This window comes from Aphelocoma coerulescens, chromosome 4 (genome assembly GCF_041296385.1).
Source record: "Aphelocoma coerulescens isolate FSJ_1873_10779 chromosome 4, UR_Acoe_1.0, whole genome shotgun sequence".
Taxonomy (NCBI): domain Eukaryota; kingdom Metazoa; phylum Chordata; class Aves; order Passeriformes; family Corvidae; genus Aphelocoma; species Aphelocoma coerulescens.
In genome coordinates, this window is record NC_091017.1 from 7957863 (window position 1) to 7966339 (window position 8477).

The window sequence follows — 8477 nt, forward strand, 5'->3', positions numbered from 1 at the left end:
TAGGGATAGTGACAGACTGGTTACTCAGAAATCTGAAAATGAAATAATATTATCTTTACAAGATTTGGTGAAAGAATTGTAGTGTCAGCAAAATGAGGAAAACGAAAAAAGGCTGCAGGCAGAGAGCCTGCTTGCTGCTGAGCACGAGTGTTTTAGGGAGCCTCAAATGGATTTTCTGACTGCGCATGAAAGAAAAAGAATAGTACAGGAAAAATTTTGGGGTGTAGGACTAGTAACATTCTCAGAAATAAGTTCTTTTGACTCAGACCTTTTGTGTGGAGGAGCTGGGAGACGTGTGAGCTAATCTTATTAGAGCAAGCTAACCCTTGCTCTAATAAAGGGCAAGATCTGGTTTTTACATTGGCATCTGATGACGAAGAAGGAGCATTGCAACCCTTAATTAAAATTGAAACCTCAAATGATTGGCAAAGTGAGCAAACTGCTGCTGAAATGGTGCTGTGTATGGCTGCTGGAATGGGAAAGTCTGGACATGAATTGGGTGAGACTGAAACCCAGTCAGTATTAATTTTGCAGTGGAATGTCGAAAGGCAGTGTGTGCTTTCTAGGCAGCAAAGAGTTAAAATCACCAGAGCAAGGGTTATTTGACAAACTGCCAAGGTCAATTTATGTCTCACAAGTGAGAAACGGAAATCTGCTGATCTTAACCCTGAAGGAAACCCAGAGAGTGCTCTATCACAGTGCTGGATATTTGCTGCAACACAAAATAGAATTTCTGAAGTTATGGCTAATTTGGATCTACTAACAGCTACAGTATTAAGTGTTGCAAACCTAACATTAGAATTTCTGGTACTAGCACACATTCCTTCAACAGTAGAGGGATGGCCTTACACTTCCCTTCTAATTCTCTTATCTGGCCAGTTTATTACAGGAAATTGAATAGCAATACTTTTCCCTTAAAGGCTGCTGAGCTAAGTTTTGTGGAATTGGTAACTCAAATTCAGAGAGGTTCCTACTCGTGGGTGGCTACCCTAGTTGTGAAAAATATATGTCTTTTATGATTCCATTCCAGAAACCTGACAAGGCTGAATTAGCCCTTACCTGTGTGGTGGGGAAAGGGCAATGCATTTTTAATTAACTACTGCAGGACTTAGATGCTGCGCTTGCCTCAAAGCAGAGGAAACCCCCCTGGAAAAAAAAAAAAAAAAAAAAAAAAAAAGGGAAGTAACAGCAGTGGGGTGAACATTTAATAGAATAAAAGTTGGGATTCCACCTGAGAAATATCAAGCCTGAGCTGTTAAATAATTTGAATCATTAAAGCATAACTTTCCAGGGAAGCTCATGGTGTTGTCTTTTTCCAGGAATGCCAGCACCCCCACCACTGAAGATCAAAGGAATGAGTTCCAAGTGGGGAATCTGCCAGCAGATTTATATGAGAAAACTCATAGCAAACAGCCAGAAACAGAAGATAATAATTTTTCCCTTAAGCACTTTTTAACTTGTGGTTACTTTGGTGTTATGTGTAAGAATGAAATCAACACTCCAAATTTTCACTCTTCTTTCATAGGAACCTGCTAACAGAAACAGATGGAAATTTTAACTGCCCCCATAATTGCCCCCATAATATATTCATAACTGATAACTGTATTATCAGTTATTAATATTTGTGATTTGTTCTGTGTTCATAGAGACCAACTTGTTGGGACACCAAATATTAGTAGGATTATATAAGACAAATCATTTTACGTATCGTTAGTTTGATTTTTTCTAAGTTTTTTTTCCTTCTTCTTTTTAATAAAAAAAATTGGTGTTGGAAAAGGTTTTACTTTTGTTCTATGGACGTATATTTTTGTTTCAATGAATTGAGCATTAGAAAATCCAACCAAATATAGCCTGGGAGTTGGTAAAAGAATCCATCATTCAAGTGTGCATTTATTGACTTCTGTTGAGCAATGTGATATTCTTCCAGTGCCTCCTTCAAATCTAATAACAACACTGGACTTTTAACAGTTTTAGTATCTATTGCATGAGGTTTAGTTTATATTTGTCCCTGAAATTTGGGGCATGGATAAGATTTTTGTACAATAATGAGGTGAATTTTTTAACTCATATATTGCATTGCAATTTGAAGTGACTTTGGCTGACACCGATGAAGAGATCTGCAGCTAATTTCCACTGCCTCAACTAATCCATCATGCTTTTTAACTGTGCACACTGACTGTGAGCTGGAAATCGTGGCTTCAGTATATGAAAGCATTGTAGAACTCTTACTCTTTAAAGAATTTATATTTTATGGTTTTTTACACAGCAAAAGACCCATAAAATACTTTTATGGCCCAGCCACAATAGGACAGAAAGCCTATTGTATTGTTGTATCTGTGGGGGTTATAGAGGCCTTGAGGTTTAGTTAAAGGATTGTTATTATGGTTTTTGAACAGTAATTATGTGAACTAGCCTATTTGATTATGCTAATGAATTTGTGCTTTGATATTATGGATGTTAAAATCCCTTAGCTCTCTATGGAAGTGACCTAAAATAATTCCGGTCCCTTTTAATGACTATGACTTCATCAAGGTATTGTGCTTCCTAGGAATTAGAACTATTAACCTGAAGAAGACAACTGAAAAGAGTGATTTTTCCTGCAACCATTCATGGGTTTGAATGCAGAGGAGACGAGAATGGGCATAGCTATCACTGCTTTTAGACAGAAGTGCAAAATGCCTGATATGAGTCACCTTTCCTGCAGTTAAAAAGGGAGGGGATAAAAGAGGGAAAAGAAAATAGAGAAACAAAAAATTGAATAATAATCTCTGCATGGAGAAAGTGGTTTATTTTACAGCCTGTGCATTATTGCACAGGCTTTGAACTGAGATAAAACAACAAAATGCAGAGTCTATTTAGTTAACGTAAATGGATTTCAATTTTCTTATGCAATCTCAGAAGCAGAGAACAAAGTTTTATCAAAATTATTTTAGAAGATTAATTCTGCAGTTTTAAGTCCACTGTGCCTAACCTATGTACTGAGATTTTAATATCTTTTTCACTCTGTACACTTTTTTTACAGGTGTACCCTAACTATCATTCAAATGCCTGCTTTTTCAGTAAAAGTTCTATATCTTAGTTGACTCAGTGGTGAACTTCTGTCCTGTCCACAGAAGTGGATGTACTGATAACATGTTCTTTCCAGGTATCGATGTGGATAATGTGGGTGCACTCCAACATGCCATATGGATTTTACTCTTTGGGTTACAAAAGCCTGGTGCAGAGTAACTTGCATAAACAAAAATGGAGGACAGTAGTAAAAGGCTGCAAAAATTCCAAGGTGTCATTACTGCTGGCTCCTGAATTCCATTAGTTTTTACCATTACTCTGGATTACTAAGGATGTGTTTAATTAAAAAAAAAAATTCTTCTCAATGTAAAGGGTCCAATCTAGTTTCTTTTTAGTCACACAGTGAAATGCATTGAAGTTGAATAAGGGTATGAAAATCTACTCCTACTTGCTGTAAGGTGTAGATGTAGTCAACAGTAGTCTTCATGGGCTTTGTAGCACTTCCTAAAATAAATATTTTTCTGTGATATTTTGCCTTATTTTGAAATGTAACCTCTTTGAAACAAGTCAAAACCAAACCAGCCAAACAAACAAACCAAAAAAAAAACAGGACACAAACAATCTTCAGGAGACCAACATTTGAATTCTAAAAGGTGCTTTTGAGATCTAAATGTGAATATAATAAAAGTGAATATATTTAACACTTGGAAATTGATGGAAATTGCAGTGAGACAGCCTTCCTTTCAGTATCACCTACTTAAAGATGGTGCCTTGAGGGTATCGTTACTTATTAAAAACTATTCAAACATCTGTGGCCTGGAAATTAAGCTGGAAGTTTTGTAAGGGGCACATTTCATTGTGAACGCTCTTCTGGTTTTGAATAACAGTCCTTGAGTGTTATTGTAACACATTTACGTAGCGCTTTCATAGGCTTCCTTCATACTAACAAGGTGAAGTACAAAGCAGTTTTCTTTCTTTTCTTACAGACCTTTAAATCGGTCAGGTAGCCTTTTAAACTCATAGTTTTTCTAATTGCGTTCAGTCTTTATGTAACGGACTCCATGACAAATGCCAAGTGAAATGTTAGAAATCCTAAACTGAAGGACTTAAAGAGTCACTGAAACTTCCACACCAAACATACACTGCTTGAGAGATCAGATACTAATCAAAGAGAGTAGATTTTGGAAAAGGGTTTAACCAGGTTGTGAATAGCTTGCTGCTCATTATGGCATTTGGAAGAATCCCTTTCAAAAAAACAAAGGCAACAGGGATGGTCAGAGCTGTGATACAGCTGATTACCCATGAAAGACTAAACAGTTAAGGAATTCTTAATTTCAAAGGGATGTGTTTAAGAAGCAGTTTAAAAGAGGGGTCTAGACTACAAATGCCCCAGAGAGGATGATTAGAATTTATAGCTTGCTGGGTTTAAGCATTTTAGAAATTAACTTTTATTGTGCCTAATATTTGTTTGATGATCACTCAACATTTAAGCAGAAATTCTGTTGCGTTCTCTATCTAATTCGATGCTGGTCCTGTGGGCAGCAAATATTTAAGGCTCCCTGGTGAATTAAAAAACTAGAGGCACAGCACTACCCTTACTGTGTTTGTATGTAAATCTAGCTGTGTTAAGGAAATTTATCAAATCAGTAGCTAGTGGAGACACAAACTGAAGTCTCAGGAAAAGGCATTCTGAATCTAGACCACAGCTTGTTTTGGAACGACTTTACATATTTCCATCTGTTTAATCCCACAATAAAAATCTGTTCATCCTTCATGCCCCTCAACAATTCCTGGCTTACAGAGATTTTTATTTTTTTTTTCCATTGGTAATTCAACCTGTTGCATAGCATAAACTTCAAAATGAAAAGAAGTCAATTAGGAAAAAAAATCTATACTTATGATTTACCAAATAATGAATAGTTTTTTTCCCATTAAATTTCAACTGCAAAAATCTCCATGGCCTTGTATGGTTTACATGACCTGAAGACATCATTTGGCACCTAATTGGACTGTGTGTTTGGGAACAGATTTCCTGTAAAGCACTTAACATGCTTTAACTCTAGTTTCATTGAGACTTCTTTGGGATTGTTATGAAGAATAACAAGGACGTCTGAAAGCAGATTTCTTAATTTCTGTGTGCAACTGAGGTAGCATTAAATGGCAAAGCAATTTAAAAGTGCCTGCTATTGTGACGAGAAAAGTTTTCTTTTCAGTTTTAAGTATTTTGATATGCACATGTTTGTTCTCAGAAGTGCAGTAGAGCTTTAATTGCTTTGAATAAAAATACCTGAAATCAAAGTTTGGTTTCAGTGCAGCTGAGTTTGAACACAGTGGAAGGACCATGTTTATAAATCTTAAATAACTTCCTTTCTCTGGAGGTTCTTTTTTGTTTGCTATGGAAAATAGACGCTAGTTAGATCTGAATAAACCAAGGACGATGTGCAGGCCATGAGGTCTAAGTAAATGTGTCGTAGTGGTGTAGTTAGACCTGATCTAGTCCCAATGATATATGAAATGTATTCCATTGTGGTCATTACAGAAGCAAGAATCTCGCAGCACTGAAATTTGGGATAGTCTCTCTGATCATTTTCTGTTCCTCTGACACCAAAATATAACTCCATGGTGAATGTTGCAGTCTGTAGCCATATGTGATTCTACTCCTTTGCCAACTTGCTCTTCAGTTTTACTGCCTATTTTTCCCTCTTGAGAGGGAAACTCCTGCAAACAATAGAATAAAATTGTAGATTTAGACAAAAATACTTCAACATGTTTACTATTACAAAATGTCTGTCTCAGAAAATCAATGTAGCACTTTTAGAATGTTTTATTTCAAGAAAGTAGTTTTTTGTTAGATAAAGTTAGAGGATTTTATTTTGAGTTTCATTTGAATTATTGCTCTTTTGTTGAGGAATAAGGAAAATTCCAATCCTATGAATTCCTCATCTCTAAAAAATGCTGAGATTTGATCAAGTCTCAGAACATTAAAAAATTACAGGTAACATCCAGGGCGGAAATGCAGAAATGAATAACAGCAAGCTTGTCTTGAATTTTTTTGTGTGTGTGGTTTTTTATTTATTTCACTCTACGTGCAAAACTTGTAATATATGAACATTTTTTAAAAATATTTTTTATGAAGAAACAGTCCTCTGAAAATATTGAAAAATTGATACAATACAGCTTTGAATATTTTTTTGTATTTTTGTTCTGCAAACTGAAGTTTGCATTGGAGGAGACAATTCCGTCAAAATAATCAAAAGATTCTGAATACAGATTAGAAGATAATATGAGAGATGCGTGCGATGCAAAAATAATAAAACTAAAGACAGAATATCAGAGTTAGGTAACGATTTTACTATTTTGTAGAAGCTGAAAATTGCTGTTCTCTCCCCTCCACCCTTTAAAAAAAAAGCAGCTATTTTTATGAAGGACCATATCTTTCTTTCTTAGTTATTTAAAACAGTATGCTACTAGGCTGGGGAGTTGTTACAGTTGGTTCTTCTAAATTTTGATATTTGAGACGATAAAGCTTGCATTTTTTTTTGAGTCCTTTTGTAGAGATTGTCATGAAAAGGTTTTCTTTTATAAATATTTACAAAATATTTTTGTTATTGTGAAAACATATATTCCTAATAAAGAGGTTTAGATAGCCATCTTGTAGTCTTTTTGCTATCTTTGGGATTATTTTTTGATTCAGCTGTTTGTCCCCTTTACTTAGATCTGGTTTTCATTTTAAGTTAATAACATCACATAGAGTTCAGCCTGGCTAAAATAATCAATTGAAGAATAATAGAAAAGAAAAGAAAAGAAAAATAGAAAAAATGAAACTCCAGGAACGTCAACCATGTCTGCCTCAGGTGGGCAGGAGATACTGCTAGGAAGAGGTTAAATTCACCAGCTCACCTCACTTCAACTCTAACAAGTAATCCCCTGAATTAAGTAAATGTAAAATAGATTTACACATTTTAACCCTCTCAGGAATTAAGTCCTGAATCAGCCAAAGTAGTACCTGGACTGGGATACTCAAAAGGTTGCAAAGGGAAAGTCCATAAATTATTGATGTGATTGTTCAGATTGCTCCTGGCACCGGCAGTTGAGGGGGTCTCTTTGCTCATGCCTCAACAAAGGAATAGCTTAAGGCAATCACAAGCATTTTCTTGCTTTTAACTAAATGAAGCTGTTTCATTACTTTCAGCTGATGTGTGTGGGCCTATGCAATCAGGAGGAAATGATGTGAAGGGGCTGGACTGCAAAACAATGGTACAATTTTTGTCTTTTTACAGGACAAAAAAAGCAGGAAAGAGATGAGTTGTTTCCTTAAAAAAGATCTTGTTGCTTATGTTTCATTACAGTATTAAAGTGTCAACACTTCATTTAGCTGAAAACTACCTCACCTGTGTGAGGAGAAAGTGAGAGCACAGAATCAGGAACTTCAGGAATCCAGGAACTTAATTTTTTTGTCAAATACTGTTTGGTTTTCTATACATTCCTGTAAAACTTTCCTACGTGCTTGGGTAACATTTTTATACTCCTATCCCATGCTTGCACTGGGACTACTTTACATCACAGTGCCAATACAAAGAGGTCTGAAAGAGGGCATAAGTTATTCTACCACAACTGATACAATGTGTGATTATTTTTCAAATGAGAAATAAATTCTTCTCTTCTGCCAATACATTAAGGTTGGGTACTGCCACAAAGGAAAACAGCCAAAAAATGCTCACTTCTAGCAGATTTTTCAGGCCTAAAAACATTTCTGAAATGTTTCATAAAACATTTTATTTTCTGTTATCTTAGTCTGAACTTCTTTGAGTAATTTAGGGATAGCAATGCACTGAGGCATTTAAGGAAAAACAAGGTTTGAGCCATTTGCATTCCAGCCTCATTGGAGGACTGATCTATTTTCGGTGACAATGGCTGTGGGAAAGATGATAAAAACATCTGCAGCATCACCAGATTTTAATCTTCACATTCAGAGTTCTGAGATAATCTTACAGATGTCTGTACCTCATTACATGGCTACTGGGGGATTGTTTCATCTGGTACACTTTTGCAGCCGGGTGTACCTTTAATAAGCAATCTGGCATTAGCCTTCTGTTTCTGCCACTGGAAAGCACAGGATTGTGATGTATCAATGGTACTGTTAATTACACTGCTGTGCTAGGCATCATTAAAGCTCATACTGCCGAAAGGCATATCAGGAGGATTCACTTTTACTTAAGTGAACCTGCATTAAGTGACTCAAGGAGACTGTTGCAAGTTTCGTTTTCCTGGCAACCCATGGTTCAAGATGAAAGGTGCTTGCTTCAAACACTCTTTTGCCTTCAAACATTCTTTTAAAAGTAAAAAGAAGCAGCTGTTTTACTTGAGACTGTTGACCAGTAATAGAGCTCTGTGATTTTATGGAATAAGAAAACAGTGTTGTATGAAATACTTCAGGTATTCCTGCATTTATCTCACATTCATATGGT

The 8477-nt window shown here is 35.8% G+C and overlaps 1 long non-coding RNA gene across 1 annotated transcript; it reads right to left on the bottom strand.

The window, feature by feature from the left end:
• Nucleotides 1-4813: 4813 nt before the first annotated feature.
• Nucleotides 4814-7127, bottom strand: LOC138108931 (uncharacterized). The gene is made up of 2 exons (XR_011150134.1): nt 7016-7127; nt 4814-5727 (listed from the first exon to the last, which is right to left on the bottom strand). It is a non-coding gene; the product is annotated as an uncharacterized lncRNA (long non-coding RNA).
• Nucleotides 7128-8477: the final 1350 nt, after the last annotated feature.